This window comes from Canis lupus, chromosome 16, assembly GCF_048164855.1.
Source record: "Canis lupus baileyi chromosome 16, mCanLup2.hap1, whole genome shotgun sequence".
Taxonomy (NCBI): domain Eukaryota; kingdom Metazoa; phylum Chordata; class Mammalia; order Carnivora; family Canidae; genus Canis; species Canis lupus.
The window spans coordinates 25,064,217-25,084,854 of record NC_132853.1 but is presented as its reverse complement, the minus strand read 5'-3'; the positions used below and the strand labels follow the sequence as shown (position 1 = coordinate 25,084,854).

Genomic DNA, 20,638 nt, shown 5'->3' with positions numbered 1-20,638 from the left:
AAACTTACCTAGATAACTTTCAAAACATACTGAACACTTAAGAATTCAACCTGAGATGTAAAGAGAGAACAGCTGGAATGCTACAGAGAGAAAAGTGCTCACTTCTGACAAGGTAGGAAGGCAGGGAAGAAAAAAGGTGGGGGAGGGGAGCCGCGGCAAGCTGGGAAAATCAGCCCAAGAGTGGAGCTACGACAAGCCAGACCAAAAGCCGAGCCCTGGACAAGCATGAACTTTAAAAACCCACACCTGAGTCTTCTCTGACTGTAAAGTGCTCAGCAGGGAGATAGGGCAGAATCGCAGGAGGGGCAGTGAAGCCTCAACATTCCTGGAGGCACAATAAGAATAGGGCTGCCTGGGAGAAAGCTCACCGCAAACTGCGGTCAGATCATGGTAAAGGGCTGGAATGCTGCAACCCTCTGGGGCATTTGGGAGAAGCTGGATGTTTACACAGTGGGGCACCAGAGCTCCCTTTACCCTAGAGCCTGGCATTGGACGGAGGTGGCTGTCCTCTGTTCCCTTCTGGAGAGGCAGACCCTGGGAGGACACAGGACAGCAAGAATTCTCCTGCTACTGGATGCCCTTCAATTTGTGCAGATCAGTGCACCTGCACCTGTCCCCCAGAGCACCTAGGCCAGTGTGGACTGAGAGACTACAATTTGGTATTGCTGGGAGCTCTTGCCTCCGGAGCTAGAGATCTGGACGCCACCATTTGTTTTTCTTCTTTTCCTCTTTCACCTGGGAGAGGCGGGGCCTCTAGAGAACAAAGGTCTCACAGGATAACAGCTCACACTGAGCTCCGCACCTGGCAAAGGTGGGGCATCTCCACCCAGGCACAGACACCTGAGAATCAGCGCAGCAGACCCTGCCCCCAAAAGAACTGCTGGAAGAACGGGAACAGCAAGTTTACCAACCAAGCAGCACTGGAAAGCTCCAGTACTGAGGGAAAATAGTATATAGAACTAGAGGGCTTTTTTCTTACGATTCATTTATATTGCAGGTTAAAATTTTCCAATATTTTTTCTCTTTTCTTGCCTTAACTACAGTATTTTACCTACTCTTTGTTTTTAAGATTTTTCCTTTTTGACTTTCATATTTCTACAATTACATGTCTTAGATATATTCTTCATTACTGGATTCCCTTCAACATAGTCAATTTAATTTTGGTAGATATATGAGTTATGGGTTTTTGTTTTTTGTTTTTTCTGTCTCATTTTGTTTTATAATGGTGGAAATTAGTACCTTCTAACAAACGGACCAAAATACACCCAGAACCAAGTGGAACACCATGTCGGTTCATTCTGTGAGACTATTCCCTCTTCCTTCCCATTCTGCCCCCCTTCTATCTTGTTTCTGTTTTTGTGGTCTATGTTGGGTCCCTATATAAGTTTTGCTGGTTTATATAAATTTGGAATTGAAGCCTCATCTAACATACAGAACAAAATACACTCACCTTCTAGGTCCCCTTGGGGAGAGAACAAAATACACTCACCTTGTAGGTCCCCTTGGGGAGATTATATACTCTTTCTATCACCACTTCCTCACCACCACCCCTTTTTTTTCTTTGTTTTTGTTTTTTTTATTCTATTTTTTAACATTTGTTTCTCATTTTAGTGGTCCTTTTGTTTTATTTTGTTCTGTTCTTTTTCTTTTATTTTCTGCCCTCTGATCTCTTTGGAATCATCCAGGGTGTATTTTACTTTGGTCGTGGTTGATATTTCTGACTCTTCTCACTCATACAGCCACTCTACACTGGACAAAATGACTAGAAGTAAGAATTCACCACAAAAGAAAGAACTGGAAGTAATACTCTGTCACAGAATTGCTGGATGTGGATTTAAATAAAATGTCAGAAATACAATTCAGAAGTACAATTATAAAATTACTGGTAGATCTGGAAAAAAACCATAAAGGACTCTAGAGATTCTCTTACTGCAGAATTGAGATCTAATTAGGCCAAAATTGAAAATAACTGAGATGTAGTCTAAACGGGATGCTCCAAACTGCTAGGGTTAATGAGGTGGAAGAGAGAATGAGTGACCTAGAAGACAAGTTAATGGAAAGGAAGGAAGCTGAGGAAGAAAGAGAAAAACAATCAAGAACCCACGAAGAAAGGCTTCAGGAAACAAATAATAGCTTGAGAAGGAATAATATTCGTCTTACTGGGATTCCAGAAGAAGTAGAGAGAGCGAGAGGACCACAAAGTATATTTGAACAAATCATAGCTGAGAACTTCCCTAATTGGGGAGGGAAAGAGACATTCAGATCCAACAGAGAGGACCCCCCAAAAATCAATAAAAACCATTCAACACCTTGACATTTAATAGTGAAACTTGCAAATTTCAAAGATAAACAGAAAATTATTAAAGCAGCTCAGACAAGAGATTCTTAATCTATGTGGGGAGAAATATCAGATCCACAGAGACCTGGCAGGCCAGAAACGGCTGGCATGATATATATTGGGTATTAAATTAGAAAAACATGCAGCCAAGAATACTTTATCCAGCAAAGCTGTAATTCAGAATAGGAAAGAAAGAGCTTCCAGGATAGATAGAAACTGAAAGAATATGTGACCACCAAACTGGCTCTGCAAGAAATACTAAAGGGGACTCTAAAAGAAAGAGGGAGCCCAAAGAAACAATCCACAAAAACAGGGACTGTATAGGTAATACTATGACATTAAATTTGTATCTTCCAATAGTTACTCTGAACATGAATGGGCTAAATGACCCCATCAAAAGACATAGGGTATCAGACTGGACAAAAAAGCAAGGCCCATCTATATGCTATCTACAAGAGCCTCATTTTAGACCTAAGGACACCTCCAGCCTGAAAATGAAGGGGTGGAGAACCATTTACCATTCAAATGCTCCTCAAAAGAAAGCTGGGGTAGCAATCCCCATATCAGATAAATTAGAGTTTATATCAAAGACTGTAATAAGAGATGGAAAGGGACACTATATCATACTTAAAGGGTCTATCCAACAAGAAGACCTAACAATTATGAATATTTATGTCCCTAATGTGGGAGCAGTCAAGTATATCAATCAATTAATAACCAAAGTAAAGAGGTAATAGATAATACAGTAATAGTAGGAGACTTAAACACAGCACTTTCAGCAAAAGACAGATCTTTTAAGCAGACCATCACTAAAGAAACAAGGGCTTTGAATGATACACTGGACTAAATAGATTTCACAGATATAAACAGAACATTCCATTCTAATGCAACTGAATACACATTCTTCTCAAGTGCACAAGGAACTTTCTCCAGAATAGGCCACATTCTGGGTTACAAATCAGGTCTCAACTGATACCAAAAGATTGAGATTGTTTCCTGCATATCTTTAGACCATAGTGCTCTGAAACTAGAACTCAATCACAAGAAATAATTTGGAAGAAACTCAAACACATGGAGGTTAAAGAGCATCCTACTAAAAGATGGGTCAACCAAGATGAATGGGTCAACCAGGAAATTAGAGAAAAATTAAAAAGATTCGTGGAAATTAATGAAAATGAAAATACAACGGCTCAAAATCTTTGGGATACAGCAAAAGCGGTCCTAAGAGGTAAATACATCGCAATATAAGCCTCCCTAAAAAAAACGTAAAAAACTCATACACAAGCTAACCTCACACCTAAAGGGATTGGAGAAAGAACAGCAAATAAAGCATAAGCCAAGCAGAAGAAGAGAGATAGTAAAGATTAGAGCAGAACTCAATGAAATAGACACCAGAAGAACTGTAGAACAGATCAACAAAACCAGGACTGGTTCCCTGAAAGAATTAATAAGATAAACCCCTGGCCAGCCTTATTAAAAAGAAAAAAGACTCAACAAAATCACAAACAAAAGAGGAGAGATCACAACCAATACCAAGGATATACAAACGAGTTTAAAATCGTATTATGAGCAACCATATGCCAACAAATTAGGCAATCTAGAAGAAATGGATGCATTTCTGGAAACCCACAAATTACCAAAAGTTGGGCAGCCCATGTGGCTCAGCAGTTTAGCACCGCCTTTGGCCCAGGGCCTGATCCTGGAGACCCTGGATCGAGTCCCACATTGGGCTCCCTGCATGGAACCTGCTTCTCCTTCTGCCTGTGTCTCTGCCTCTCTCTCTCTCTGCCTGTCTCTGTCTCTCATGAATAAATGAATAAAATCTTTTTTAAAAAATTACCAAAAGTGGAATAGGAAGAAATAGAAAACCTGAACAGGCCAATAACAGCGAGGAAAGTGGAGCAGTCATCAAAAACCTCCCAAGACACAGAAGTCCAGGGGCCAGATGGCTTCCCAAATTCTACCAAACATTAAAGAAGAAATAATACCTATTCTACTAAAGCTGTTTCAAAGGATAGAAAGGGAGGGAATACTTCCAAACTTGTTCTAAGAGGCCAGCATTACCTTGATCCCAAAATCAGACAAAAACCCACCAAAAAGAATTATAAACCAATATCCGTGATGAACATAGAAGCAATAATTCTCACCAAGCTACTAGCCAATAGGATCCAACAGTACATTAAGAGGATTATTCGCCATGACCAAGTGGGATTTATGCCCAGGATACAAGGGTATTTCAACATTTGTAAAACAATCAACATGATCGATCACATCAATAAGAGAAAAAACAAGAACCATATGATCCTCTCAATAAATGCAGAGAAAGCATTTGACAAAATACAGTATCCATTCCTGATTAAAACTCTTCAAAGCATAGGGATAGAGGGAACATTCCTCAATATCATAAAAGCCATTTATGAAAAGCCCACAGCAAATATCATTCTCAATGGGGAAAAACTGAGAGCCTTTCCCCTAAGATCAGGAACACGACAGGGATGTCCACTCTCACCACTGCTATTCAACATAGTACTAGAAGTCCTAGCTGCAGCAATCAGGCAACAAAAAGAAATAAAAGGCACTCAAATTGGCAAAGAAGAAGTCAAACTCTCCCTCTGCAGATCACATGATTTTGTATATAGAAAATCCAAAGACTCTACCCCAAGTTTGCTAGAACTCATACAGCCATTCAGTAATGTGGCAGGATGCAAAATCAATGCCCAGAAATCAGTGGCATTTCTATACACTAACAATGAGACTGAAGAAAGAGAAATTAAGGAATCAATCTCATTTACAATTGTACCCAAAACCATAAGATACCTAGGAATAAACAACCAAAGAGGTAAAGGATGTATACTCTAAAAACCACAGAACATTTATGAAAGAAATTGAGGAATACATAAAGAGATGGAAAAACATTCCATGCTCATGGATTGGAAGAATAAATATTGTGAAAATGTCTATGCTACCCAGGGCAATTTACATGTTTCAAGGCAATTCCTATCAAAATACCATAGACTTTCTTCACAGAGTTGGAACAAATAAGATTTGTATGGAATCAGAAAACACCCCAAATAGCCAGAGGAATATTGAAAAAGAAAACCAAAGCTGGGGGTATCACAATGCCTGATTTCAAGCTGTATTGCAAACTTGTGATCATCAAGACAGTATGGTACTGGCACAAAAACAGATACATAGATCAATGGAACAGAATAGAGAACCCACAATTGGACCCTCAACTCTATGGTCAACTCATCTTTGACAAAGCAGAAAAGACTATCCACTGGAACAAGGACAGTCTCTTCAATAAGTGGTGTTGGGAAAATTGAACAGCCACATGCAGAAGAATGGAACTGGACCAATTTCTTACACATACACAAAGATAGACACAAAATGGTTGAAAGATCTAAATGTGAGACAAGAACCCATAAAAATCCTAGAGGAGAACACAAGCAATACCCTTTTTGAACCACAGCAACTCTTGCAGGACACATACATCTATGAAGGCAAGGGAAACAAAAGCAAAAATGAACTATTGGGACTTAATCAAGATTAAAAGCTCTGCACAGTGAAGGAAACAATCAACAAAACTAAAAGACAACCTACAGAATGGGAGAAGATATTTGCAAATGATATATCAGATAAAGGGTTAGTATCCAAGATCTATAAAGAACTTATCAAATTCAATGCCCAAGAAACAATCCAGTCATGAAATAGGCAGAAGACATGAACAGACATTTCTCCAAAGAAGACCTACACATGGCCAACAAGCACATGAGAAAATGCTCCGCATCACTTGCCATCAGGGAAATACAAGTCAAAACCACAATGAGATACCACCTCACACCAGTGAAAATGATGAAACAAGACAGGAAACAACAAATGTTGGAGAGGATGTGGAGAAAGGGGAACCCTCTTGCACTGTTGGTGGGAATGTGAACTAGTACAGCCACTCTGGAAAACTGTGTGGAGGTTCCTAAAAGAGTTAAAAATAAAACTGCCCTACAACCCAGCAATTGCACTACTGGGTATTTACCACAAAGATACGGATGTAGGTGAAACACCAGGACACCTGCACCCCAATGTTCATAACAGCAATGTCCACAATAGCCAAACTGTGGAGTCACGATGTCCTTGGACAGATGAATGGATAAAGATGTGGTGTATGTGTATATATATGTGTATATGTGTGTGTGTATATACATATATATGTATATGTATATACACACACACACTGGAATATTACTCAGCCATCAAAAATGATGAATACCCACCATTTGCTTCAATGTGGATGGAACTGGAGGGTATTATGGAGTGAAGTAAGTAAATCAGAGATGAACAATCATCATATGGTTTCACTCATACGTGGAATATAAAAAATAGTGAACAGGATTATAAGGGAAAGGAGGGGGGCAGCCCAGGTGGCTCAGTGGTTTAATGCCAACCTTCAGCCCAGGGCATGATCCTGGAAACCCGGGATCGAGTCCCACGTGGGGCTCCCTGCATGGAGCCTGCTTCTGTCTCTGCCTCTCTGTGTGTGTGTGTGTCTCTCATGGATAAATAAATAAAATCTTCCCAAAAAAGGGGGGGGGGGAAGGAGGGGAAACTGAGTGGAGAATAATTAGGGAAACAAACCATGAGAGACTCCTAACTGGGAAACAAATAAAGGATTGCAGAAGGGAAGGTAGTTGGGGGGGATAGGGTAGCTGGGAGAAAGGCTTTAAGGAGGGAACTTGATGGGATGAACACCCTTGATGGGTGTTATATGTTGGCAAATTGAATTAAAAAAATTTTTTAATGCCATTTCTGTCTAAACTCTTACTTATCTGTCAAGCTCAAAGGATGCCTTCCCTGAAACTTTGAGTTGCCTCTTCTTGGTACGTAAGCAGCATTTTATTTAAAGCTTAGTTAAAGCTAGTTATATGATCATAAAACTCACAGAATTAAACTAGCTTAGTTAAAACTAGTTATCATATTACTTACAGAATTAAAAATTCCCAGCTTCTAAACATTGCTGATTTGTGCATTTATTTAACAAATTTTATATAGAATTTGCTCTGTAGCAGATACTGTTCTAAATATGTTAACAAACCACACCCACTTACTTTATACACATTTATTTCTACAGTTTGAAAATTCAAGGCAAACTCAAACTCCTCAGGACAGTTATTATCAGAAAAAGCATTGGCAAGAATATAGTGAAGTTGGAAATCTTGTGCATTATTGGTGGGAAGATAAAATGGTGCACCTACTATGGTAAACAGTAAGGGGGTTCAACAAAAAAATTGAAAGTAGAATTACCATGTGATCCAGCAATCCTTCTTAGGGGTATATACTCAAAAGAATTAAAAACAGGATCTCAGACACTTGTATACCTATGTTCATAGCAGCATTATTCATAATAACAAAATGTGGAAACGCAAATGTCCAACAATAGATGGATAACAAAATGTGATATATCTATACAATGCAGTATTATTCATCCTGAGTAATAATATTCAGGAATTATTTTTTTTAATTTTTTAATTTTATTTATTTATGATAGGCACACAGTGAGAGAGAGAGGCAGAGACATAGGCAGAGGGAGAAGCAGGCTCCATGCACCTGGAGCCCGACGTGGGATTCGATCCCAGGTCTCCAGGATCGCGCCCTGGGCCAAAGGCAGGCGCTAAACCGCTGCGCCACCCAGGGATCCCTGTTCAGGAATTATTATTCCTTAAAGAGGAAGGAATTTCTAACACATGCTACAACATTAAACCTTGAGGGCATTATTCATTGCGTTTGCAAGCCAGACACAAAAGGGAGGGGAGGGTAGAGGAGGGTAGATTGTAAGATTCTACTTACACGATATATGTGGTCGAACTCAGAAAGTAGAATGGTAGTTGTCAGTGCCAGGAGGAGCTGAAAATGGGGATTGGTTTATTAATGGGTAGAGTTTCAGTTTTGCAAGATGAAACAGTTCTGGAGATTCATTATATAATAGATATAATACTACTGAACTGTACACCCTAAGACGATACATTTTATGAGTTGCCACAATTAAAAATTTTAGTACAGGGCAGCCCCGGTGGCGCAGCGCTTTAGCGCCGCCTGCAGCCCGGGGCGTGATCCTGGAGACCCTGGATTGAGTCCCACATCAGGCTCTCTGCATGGAGCCTGCTTCTCCCTCTGCCTGTGTCTCTGCCTCTCTCTCTCTGTCTCTATGAATAAATAAAATCTTTAAAAAAAATTTTTAGGACAAACTTTCTAATTGCATAAGCAGTTAAATAAGACATAAAGTACAATAAAGTTTGAAATAATCTGAATGCTCACTTCCACTCAGTGTCTTAATAAAGCTTAAGTGCATCTGCTATCTTGGTATCAGAGTAGCTAGATTACACAAGACCAAACAAATAAAAGAGCCATTTAAAAACCATCCTTAGGGGCTCCTCCCTGGCTCATATGGTAGAGCATGTGACTCCTGATCTTGGAGTCATGAGTTTAAACCCCACATTGAGTAAGATGACTTTTTTTTTTAAGATTGTATTTATTCATGAGAGATACACAGAGAGGCAGACACATAGGCAGAGGGAGATTACTTTAAAAACAAACAGGGACGCCTGGGTGGCTCAGCGGTTAAGCATCTGCCTTGGCTCAGGGCATGATCCCGGGGTCCTGGAATAGAGTCCTGCATCAGGCTCCCTGCATGGAGCCTACTTCTCTCTCTGCGTATGTCTCTGCCTCTGTGTGTGTGTGTGTGTGTGTGTGTGTGTGTGTGTCTCGTGAATAAATACATCTTTAAAAGACAAACAAGAGTTTCTGTGTGGCTCAGTTGGTTGGTGTCTGCCTTGGGCTCAAGTCATGATCTCTGGGTCCTGAGGTAGAGCTCTGCATCGAGCCCCGCATTGGGCTCCCTGCTCATTGGGGGTCTGCTTCTCCCTCTGCCCCTCTACCCCACTTGCACGTGAGCTGCCTGTCTCTCAACTTGAATAAAATCAAGTTTTATTGAAGGTAAGAGTTCTAGGGAGACAGGGTGCTTATGAGAACAAGGACTTAAGAGTCCGAAGAAGGTACCTGTTACTAGTTAGGAGAACTTAGACAAATTACTCCATTTCTGAGCTTGGCTACTCATCTTTCAAGTGAAAAGGACACTACATGTCTCTTGGATTATTTTGAAGATTAAATAAAATGAGTGCAATGCCTGAGTCAGTACCATACCCATTATAGACATTGTGAAAATGTTCGTTCCTTTCTCCCTCGCTAGACGATTATGGAGGAGAAGAAAGAGGAGCCTTAAAACTTCTTTTACTAAATACATGATGATGCAGCATGCTTAGCCAGGTGATTCCATCTGCCAAGATGGCACCTATAAGACTCAGCTGATACCCAGCACCATAGCAGTTACTCAAGGTTTTAATAGTAAGTAGGGTTGAGCAAAGCTCTTTGACTTTAGGTCAAGTTTGTGGAGGAAGAGTGTTAGGTAGATTGTGTCTTATTAAAGATTGATTCCAATGACAGAAATCACCACGGGTAAGAAAGAGGAGTCTCAGAAGAAAGAAGTTGGAGGGGAGCACCTGGGTGGCTCAGTGGTCATGATTCCGGGGTCCTAGGATCAAGTCCCACATCAGGCTCCCTGGTGGGAGTCTGCTTCTCTCTCTGCCTGTGTCTCTGTCTCTGTGTGTGTGTGTGTGTGTGTGTGTGTGTGTGTGTGTGTGTCTCACATGAATAGATAAATAAAATCTTAAGAAAGGAAGAGTGAGAAAGAAAGAAGAAAAGGAAAAGTTGAGAGGAGTCTATCAAAGCCAACCAACATTTCCAGGAAGCTCACAGTTTACTAGCACAACGCAAGACAGAATGGTAGCATGGACAGATTCATTCAAGTCTAAGATTGCCCCGAGTCCTCAAAGATCTCTCTGACCCTAAGAACATCCTATATCTGTTTCTTAACATCTCCCTGATGGAGGGCTTATCATATCCTAGAGACATCTCTAGTGTGGTTGAGGCTACAGATACTGGAACTGGACTAGAATCTTCCATCTGCCATTTACTAGCAAAAAATGCAACCTGACCACTATAGCAGTGTCCTTGCCTCTGATCATCTCAAAGCCATAGACATCATCAGGCTCTCTGGCTGCAGATTCCTAAGGCCAACGTGAGAATTTAGGAAACTACCCTCCCACACCAGGAAAAGCTATACATACCACAAGGGGTAGAGGTAGGAGGAAGGAGTGTTAAATGAGTTCACACAAACTTTAACGAAAATCCCAGAAGGAATTTTATTTCTAATAGAGGTGGTGTATATTAACTATATTGGAAAATACTAAAAAGTATTTTTTTAAGATTTTATTTATTCATGAGAGACACAGACAGAGAGGCAGAGACATAGACAGAGGGAGAAGCAAGCTCCCTGTGGGGAGCCCTATATGGAACTCCATCCAGGATCCTGGGATCACACCCTGAGCCAAAGGCAGACTCAACCTCTGAGTCACCCAGGTGCCCCAAAAAGTGTTTTTTTTTTTAAATACTTGTAACCTTAAGAAATCAAAATTACATAAAAATAAATGAAAATGAAAGCAAAACAGTCCAAAATCTTTGGGGTCCAACAAAAGTGGTTCTAAAAGAGAAATTTATAGCAATACAGGGCTATCTCAAGAAGGAAGAAAAAAATCTCAAACAACCTAACCTTATACCTAAAGGAGCTAGAAGAAGAACAAACAAAACTTAAACCCAGCAAACGGAAGGAAATAATAAAGATTAGAGCAGAAGTAAATTATATAGACTAAAAAAACCCCAAAAAGCGATAGAACAGATCCATGAAACTAGAAGCTGATTCTTTGGAAAGATCAACAAAATGGATAAATCTTTAGCCAGACTTATTTTAAAAATGAAAGAAGAGGGATGCCTGGATGGCTCCGTGGTTGAGCATCTGCCTTGCCTCAGGGCATGATCCCGGATTCCCGGAATCCAGTCCCACATAGGGCTCCTTGTGTGGACCCTGCTTCTCCCTCTGCCCGTGTCTCTGCCTCTCTTTCTGTGTCTCTCATGAATAAATAAAATTTAAAAATAAAAAAGAGAGAGGACCCAAATAAACAAAATTACTAATGGAGAAGAAGAATAACCAACACCACAGAAATACAATTATAACAGAATATTATGAAAACATACATGCCAACAAATTGGATAATTTAGAAGAAATGAATAAATTCCTAAAAACATATAACCTACCAAAACTAAAGCAGGAAGAAATAGAAAACTTGAATAGACCACTCACCAGCAGTGAAATTGAATCAGGAATCAAAAAAAATAAGTCCAGGACAAGATGGCTTCACAGGCAAATTCTACCAAAAATTTTATTTATTTATTTATTTATTTATTTATTTATTTATTTATCTATTTATTTTATTTATTTTATTTACTTATTCATGAGAGACAGAGAGAGAAAGAGAGAGGCAGACAAAGACAGAAGGAAAAGCAGGCTCCATGTAGGGAGCCCGATGTGGGACTAGATCCTGGGACTCCAGGATCCCGCCCCAGCCTGAAGGCAGGCGCTAAACCTGCTTAGCCACCCAGGGATCCCCCTCTACCAAAAATTTAAAGAATAATTAATATCCTTTCTTCTCAAACTATTCCAAAAAATACCAGAGGAAGGAAAACTTCCAAATTCATTCTATGAGGTCAATATCACCCTGATACCAACTAGATAAAGACACTACCAAAAAAGAGAACTACAGGCCAATATCTCTCATGTATGTAAGTGCAAAAATCCTCAACAAAATATTAGCAAGTCATAGGGATCCCTGGGTGGCGCAGCGGTTTAGCGCCTGCCTTTGGCCCAGGGCGCAATCCTGGAGACCCGGGATCGAATCCCACGTCGGGCTCCCGGTGCATGGAGCCTGCTTCTCCCTCTGCCTGTGTCTCTGCCTCTCTCTTTCACTGTGTGCCTATCATAAATAAATAATAATAAATTAAAAAAAATATTAGCAAATCAGGCAGCCCGGGTGGCTCAGCAGTTTACTGCCTCCTTGAGCCCAGGGCCTGAACCTGGAGACCCGGGATCGAGTCCCAAGTCAAGCTCCCTGCATTGAGTCTGCTTCTCCCTCTGCCTGTGTCTCTGCCTCTCTCTCTCTGTCTCTCATGAATAAATAAATAAAATATTTTTAAAAATTAAAAAATATATTAGCAAATGAAATCCAACAATATGTTTAAAAAAAAAAAATCAATTACCACAATCAAGTGGGATTTATTCCCAGAATACAAAGGTGGAAGAACAAGCAACGTGGTTGCTTATTTCTCACATCAATAAGAGAAAGGATAAAAACCATATGATTATTTCAACAGATGCAGAAAAAGCATTTGACAAAGTATAACATCTATTCATGATAACAACAACAAAAAACTCTCTGCAAAGTAGGTCTAGAGGTCTATTATATCTTAATATAATAAAGGCCATTTATAAAAAACCCACAGCCAACATCAACTTAATGGTGAAAAACTGAGCTTTTCCCTTAAGGTAAGGAACAAGACAAGGATGCCCACTCTCACCACTTTTATTCAACATTGTACAAGAAGACGTAGTCACAGCAATCAGACAACAAAAAGAAATAAAAGGCATCCAAATTGGTAAGGAAAGAAGTAAAACTCTCACTATTTGCACATAACATGATGCTATATAAAGAAAAACCTAAAGACTCCACCACCAAAAATCTGCTAGAACTGATAAATGAATTCAGTAAAGTTGTAGGATACAAAATCAATGTACAAAAATCTGATGCATTCCTATACACTAATAATGAAGGAGCAGAAAGTGAAATATAGAAAACAATCCCACTTACAATTGCACCAAAACCAATAAAATATCTATGAATAAAATTAACTAACGAGGTGAAAGACCTGTATACTGAAAACTATAAAACACTAATGAAAGAAACTGAAGATGACACAAAATGGAAAGACACCCCATACTCATAGGTTGAAAGAATAAACATCATTAAAATGTCTATATCACCCAGAGCAATCTATAGATTTAATGCAATCTCTGTCAAAATACAATAGCATTTTTCACAGAGCAAGAACAATCTTAAAATTTGTATGGAACCACAAAAGACTTCAAATAGCCAAAGCAATCTTGAAAAAAAAAAAAAACTGGACGTATCACAATTCCAGATTTCAAGTTATATTACAAAGTGGTAGTAGTTAAACAGTATGGTACTGGCATAAGAATAGACCCATACTTCCCCGAGAGGACACCAAATGGCCGATGGCACTGGTGCTGCGGGGCGGGGGCGGGGGGGGGGGGCGGAGGCCGCAGGGGCTTCCGCGGAGGCTTCGGCAGTGGCATCAGGTCGGGGGCAGTGGCGGCGGAGGGCAAGGAGTGGATCCCCGTCACCAAGCTGGGCCGCCTGGTCAAGGACATGAAGGACATGAAGGTCAAGTCCTCTGCCCATCAAGGAATCTGAGATCATGGACTTCTTCTTGGAGGCATCCCTCAAGGATTGAGGTTTTGAAAATCCTGCCCGTGCAAAAGCAGACCCGTGCTGGCCAGCCGACCAGGTTCAAGGCATTTGTTGCCACCGGAGATTACAAGGGACACGTGGGTCTGGGCATCAAGTGCTCCAAGGAGGTAGCCACTGCCATCCGTGGGGCCATCATCCTGGCCAAGCTTTCCATCGTCCCGGTTCGGCGAGGCTACTGGGGGAACAAGATCGGCAAACCCCACACTGTCCCATGCAAGGTGACTGGCCGCTGTGGTTCTGTGCTGGTGCGTCTCATCCCTGCCCCCAGAGGCACTGGCATTGTCTCAGCCCCTGTGCCCAAGAAGCTACGGATGATGGCTGGTATTGACAACTGCTACACTTCGGCCAGGGGCTGCATTACCACCCTGGGGAACTTTGCCAAAGCTACTTTTGATGCCATCTCCAAAACCTACAGCTATCTCACCCCTGATCTCTGGAAAGAGACTGTGTTCACCAAGTCTCCCTATCAGGAATTCACTGACCATCTTGTAAAGACCCACACCAGAGTCTCCATGCAGAGGACCCAGGCTCCAGCTATGGCTACCACAGAGTTTTATACAAGAAAAATAAAAGTGAATTAAAGCTTGTTTAAAAAAAAAAAAATAGACCCATAGATCAATGGAATAGAAAACCCAGAAACAAACTCCCAATTATATGGTCAGTTAATCTTCAACAAAGGAGAAATGAATATACAATGGGAAAGAAGACTTCTTTTCAACAAAAGGGTGTTAGGAAAATGGGAGAGCCACATGCAAAAGAATTAAATTGGACTACTTTCTTTCACCAAACACAAAAATAAATTCAAAATGGATTGGGGCACCTGGCTGGCTTAGTGGGTAGTGCAACGCCAACTCTCAATCTTGGGATTTCTGAGTTTGAGCCTGTTGGGTGTAGAGGTTACTTAAATAATATTGTTCAGTCAATAAAAATAAGGAATGAAATCATGCCATTTGTAACAACAACAACATGGATAGAGCTAGAGAGAATAATGCTAAGCAAAGTAAGTCAGTCAGAGAGAGACAAATACCATATGATTTTGCTCATATGTGGAATTTAAAAAACAAAAGAAACAAGCAAAGGGTGAAAAAAAAAAAAGAGAAAAAGACAAACCAAGAAACAGACTCATAACTATAGAGAACAAACTGATGGTTACCAGAGGGGAGGTGGGTAGGGGAGTGGGGGAAATATTGGATGGGGATTAAAGAGTACACTTCTCATGATAAAAAAAAAAAAGAAATTTGGGGTACCTGGGTGGCTCAGATGGTTATGCATCTGCCTTCAGATCAGATCATGATCTCCAGGACCTGGGATGGAGCCCCGGCATCAGGCTCCCTGCTCAGTGGGGAGTCTGCTTTTCCCTCTCCCTCTCCTTCTGCTTGTGTTCTCTCTCCCTCTCTCTCAAATGAATAATGAATAAATAAAATCTTAAAAAAAAATTAAATAGGGGTGCCTGGCTGGCTCAGTCATGGTGGAGCATGGAACTCTTAATCTCTATGTTGTGAGTTCAAGCCCTACACTGAGTGTAGAACCTACTTAAAAAAAAAAAAAGAAAAGAAAATTTGACTAAGGAATTAAATAAATAAAGTAACAGGCTAAATACACATTAATAGAGAAGTGGTTAGGTAAGTCATAGATTCAGTTAATGAGCAATATGCAGAGGATCAAACAATTGAAATGATTGGAATACCGAGGTGTGTTTATATAGAAATCACTAAGAAACATGAATATAGGAAAAGCCTATGATAAATAATTACTGGTTACTTTGGGTATATAAAAAACACATAGACATATTTGTATAAAAATACATGCAGAACAGGGGATCCCTGGGTGGCTCAGCGGTTTAGCGCCTGCCTTTGGCCGGGGTCACGATCCTGGAGACCCGGGATCAAGTCCCACGTCGGGCTCCCTGCATGAAGCCTGCTTCTCCCTCTGCCTGTATTTCTGCCTCCCTCTCTCTATGTCTATCATGAATGGATAAATAAAATATTTTTTAAAAATACATGCAAAACAGCTTTTCTCAAAGGATATATGTTATAAAAACATATTGACAATGAGCACATTTGGAGAGTAGGATCAGGGTGGGAAAATAAGGAAATAAGAGAGGAAGAACTATTTCTTTTCATTCTATAACTATCTTTACACTACTGAAATATTTTTACCAAGAAAAAAAATTCTTGAAACCCTATAACCAAGAGATAAGTACATTTCATATATTGGTGCATTTCTCTATTGTCTTTTTTTTCTGTATGTGTGTTTATTTGCATTTCATTCATGCCTCATTTTGATATCCAGACTTCATTCCTATCGTGACTGTTTCCCTACACTATTATATATGGAAAGTGTTATTTTTAAGTTAATTTTTTTAATTTTTTTTTTAATTTTTTGATTTTTAAAAAAGATTTTATTTATTCATTCATGAGAGACACAGAGAGAGATAGGGACATAGGCAGAGGGAGAAGCAGGCTCCCCACAAGAAGCCCAATGTGGTACTCAATCCCGGGGTCCAGGATCACGCCCCGGGCTGAAGGCGGTGCTAAACCACTGAGCCACCAGGGCTGCCTTCAAAAACAATTTTTTTTTTTTTTTTGCAAGAATACAGCCTCACTGGAGGCTCATAATGTCTGGCTATTTCTCTTTATGATATTCAGATTGATCTATGAATTCAGATGTTGTCTACTATTTAACTTGACCATTAGATTTTTAATATCAATGATGTATTTTTCATTTCTGAAATGTTCTATTTGGCTCTTTTTAGAATCTGTGTACCCTTTTCCTGTCATATACTGTTTTGCTTATTTTAGTTAATCTCTGCACCCAATGTGGGGCTGGAACTCACAATCCTGAATTCAAGAGTCGCATGTTCCACCTACTGAGTCTGCCAGGTGCCCCTTTTCATATACTCTTTTGTTATGGTAGTATATTTTTCTCCTTTTTCGTAAAACTTCTGCATGAAAGACAGATCAATGGATCAGAACAGAAAGTTCATAGATAGACACAAATAAGTCAGGAATTTAATGTATCATAAGAGTGACATTTCAAATCAGTATAAGAAAGATGAATTTTTTCCCCTATGTTATATCCTATAAATACACTCCCACATGTGCAAGGACAACTGTTTAGCCATCTGAAAAAGAATATGTTGGATTCCCTCTTATACAATTTATAGCAAAAAAATTTCAGAGAGACCAAAGATTTATTTTTTATTATTTTTTAACATTTTTTTTAAGATTTATTTATTTATTCATGATAGAGAGAGAGAGAGAAGCAGAGACACAGGCAGAGGGAGAAGCAGGCTCCATGCAGGAAGCCCGACGCGGGACCCGATGTGGGGACTCCAGGATGGCGCCCTGGGCCAAAGGCAGGCACCAAACCACTGAGCCACCCAGGGATCCCAAGCCACCCAGGGATACCTTATTTATTTTTTTAAAAGATTTTTATTTATTTATTTATTTGAGAAAGAAAGGAAGAGCACAAGTAGGCAGAGTGGCAGGCAGAGGGAGGGGGAGAAGCAGACTCCCCACTGAGGAGGGAGCCCAATGAGGGGCATGAACCCGGGACCCTTGGATCATGACCCTATCCAAAGGCAGACTTTTTTTTTTTTTTTTTCAAAGGCAGACTTTTAACCAGCTGAGCCACTCAGGCTCCCCAGACCCAAAATTTAAATCTAAAAATTGAAACCCGGGATCCCTGGGTGGTGCAGCGGTTTGGCGCCTGCCTTTGGCCCAGGGCGCGATCCTGGAGACCCGGGATCGAATCCCACATCAGGCTCCCGGTGCATGGAGCCTGCTTCTCCCTCTGCCTATGTCTCTGCCTCTCTCTCTCTCTCTCTCTCTGTGACTATCATAAATAAATAAAAATTTAAAAAAAAATTTTTTTTAAAAATTGAAACCCCACTGCTAGAAGGAAATTTTAAATATTTGCTGAGTGGGGAAAACCTTTAAAAATTATAAAGAAACCATTAAAGGAAGGACTGATTTAACTACATAAAGATAGAAAATGTCTGCATGAGCAAAGGAAAAATCATAAAGTCAAAAGACAGAAGCAATTGGTGTGGAGTCAGGAGACCTGGAAAGTCAGTATTTCAATTAAGTTGTGCCAGCCCTAAGTTGCTGTTTTCTCTGTAATGGGGAAGAGTCTGGGATGGAAGTGGGTCAGGCAGTGGTCAATCATTTCATCTGTGGTCAGGACCCTATTCCATTTAAGACTTTAGGAAAATAGCCATTATTCTCTACGGGAGGAGCCCTCCTTGCTGCCTGGTCTGGCTTTTGGTGAGGCATTTTTCCTACAGTGAGACTACCTAAGGCACCATAGGCCAAGGTATGATTGGGGGTTCCCACGTGGGCACATCACCTCCAAATAGTCTTCCCCAACCTGCTTCTGGTGTCCCCAAGTCCAGCTTAGAAAGTCATACTTTGGGTAGAGATATCTTAACTAAGAAAATACAAACTATTCTGGAAGTAATGCGTTGAGTCTTGTTATTTGTGGGTTATTTGTGGGATATGAGCATTTTAGCCAAGAGTAGGTGGAGCATGTGTCATTGGTGTAGGGGAAATGTGCCCATCCAGGGACATCAAGTTTGAGTTCTAGTCCCAGTTCTGTCATTGACTTCCTGCCCATCCCTGGTGAAGTCAACATTTCTTCTGGGGCCTCTTTTTTTTTTTTTTTTTTTTTTTTGCCTCTGAATCAGGAAGGGGTTGGACTAAACGCTCTAGTTTGATTTGTTAGTTCATTCATTCATTCTCCAAATGTTTACGTACCTACTATGTGCTAGGGGACTGCTGTAATTAATTGCTTGGGATAAGGCAATGAACAAAACATACAAATGCTCTGCCCTTGTGGAACTTAAATGTTAGTGGGAGGATATCATCAATAAACAAGAAATACAATTAACTAAATTTTAACTAAATTAACTAAATTTTATAATATTTGAGAGGCATAAGTGCCTTAGGAAAACAAAAACAGAGGAAGGGATATTCAGAATGTGTGTGGGTGTTGGAATTTGAAATGCGGGTACATGCTAGGCTACACCAAGAAAGTGACATTTGAACAGAGATTTGAAGGCAATAGCCAACAGGGTATCTTGGGAAAGAACATTCCAGACAAAGGAAAGAGCCAGTGAAAAGGCCCGGAGGAAGGAGTATGCTTGACAAGTATGAAAAAAAGCAGGAATGGGATCAGACAGGTAACAGAATGAACAGTGAGAGTGAGGGTAGATCATTAGTAGGCTTTGTAGGCCCTTGCAAAATCTTTGGCTTTTGATTTGCATGAGATCAGAAAAAAGTCTTTTTTTTTTTTTCATTTATTTATGATAGTCACAGAGAGAGAGAGAGAGAGAGAGAGAGAGAGAGGCAGAGACACAGGCAGAGGGAGAAGCAGGCTCCATGCACCGGGAGCCCGACATGGGATTCGATCCCGGGTCTCCAGGATCGCGCCCTGGGCCAAAAGCAGGCACTAAACCGCTGCGCCATCCAGGGATCCCAAAGTCTTTTTTTTTTTTTTTTTTTGAGGGTTTTATTTCTTTGTTTTAATACTTAATTTTTATTGCTTATTTATTTATTTGAGGTGGGAGGGACAGAGTGTGAGGGAAAGGAAGAGGGAAAGAATCTCAAGCAGACTCTGACTCTGCACTGAGTACAGAGCCCCACACAGCGTCTTGATCCCAAGACTCTGAGATCAAGACCTGAGCCAAAACCAAGAGTTGGACGCTTAGCCAACTGAGCTACCCAAGAGCCCCTTAATGTTTTATTTTTCAGAGCAGTTTTAGATTCACAGCAAATTTGAGCAGGAGATTCAGGGATTTCCCATACACCACCATCCCCACACATGCACAGCCTCCCTCATTATCCACATCCTGCGCCAGAGTGTTACACCTGTTACAAGGACACATCATCACCCAGAGTCCGTAGTTTACACTAGGGTTCACTCTTGATGTCTCACACTTTTATAGATTTGGACAAATGTATAATGACAGGTATCCACCATTCTAGGATCACACTGAGTATTTTCACTGTCCTAAAAGTCCTTTGTGCTGTCGTAGGGTTTTGAATGAAGCAATGTCCCATGATCTTCTTTTGTGAAAATCCAAGATCCTACCAAATTTGAGGAGAGTTAAGAGGGCTGTAAAACCATGACTGTTGTCTATTTTGCCTTCAGGCCTTCTCCTCATCCCCTTGCTGGCTGTAAATTCCCCTATTTCCTCCTGGTCTCCGCCTCTGCGCACACCCTGCCATGGCTGGAAGAAGGCTGTAGGATCCCATAATTCCTCTAGGTGGTGGTGCTGCCTCACACACAAGGTTCCCAGAACCACCAGCCCTTTCCTGGGACCTCGTCAGTGAAACTGCTCAGGAGTAGGGAAAATCGGAGGGAACCTCCATCATCAGGGACACCCTCCACCCTGCTCACCCTTCTCTGGAAAATCCTCTGTGCTTTGTCAGGACTATCAGGGACCACTGGAGTGAGGCTGGCCCCCAAGCCTGTATTCTCATCTTGCCTCTTCTGGGGAGCAATGAATGTGAAGAACACAGAGAGAGCTGGGGCCTTCTTTCACTCTTTAATGCTTCCCTGTACTGGTTCTTCGAATCTTGATATTCATTTTAGCACTTAATATTTGATGACACTCACTCCTGACTATGAATTGACGGAGAGGAGGAGAGTCACACACATGCATTCTGGTGCCACCGCCTCCGGGCCAGCCCTGGGCACTGTATGCTGCTGCCTTAGGCAGAGTTCAGATTCTCCGGTGCTTTTGGAAAGTGATTGCACCTGCTTCCCCTCCTGGAGTCGACCATCATCTACATGGTCTTTCTAGCCA

The 20,638-nt window shown here is 40.9% G+C and overlaps 1 pseudogene; it reads left to right on the top strand.

Annotated features, from left to right (window-relative positions):
• Nucleotides 1–13,564: 13,564 nt before the first annotated feature.
• Nucleotides 13,565–14,423, top strand: LOC140607469 (small ribosomal subunit protein uS5 pseudogene; annotated as a pseudogene).
• Nucleotides 14,424–20,638: the final 6,215 nt, after the last annotated feature.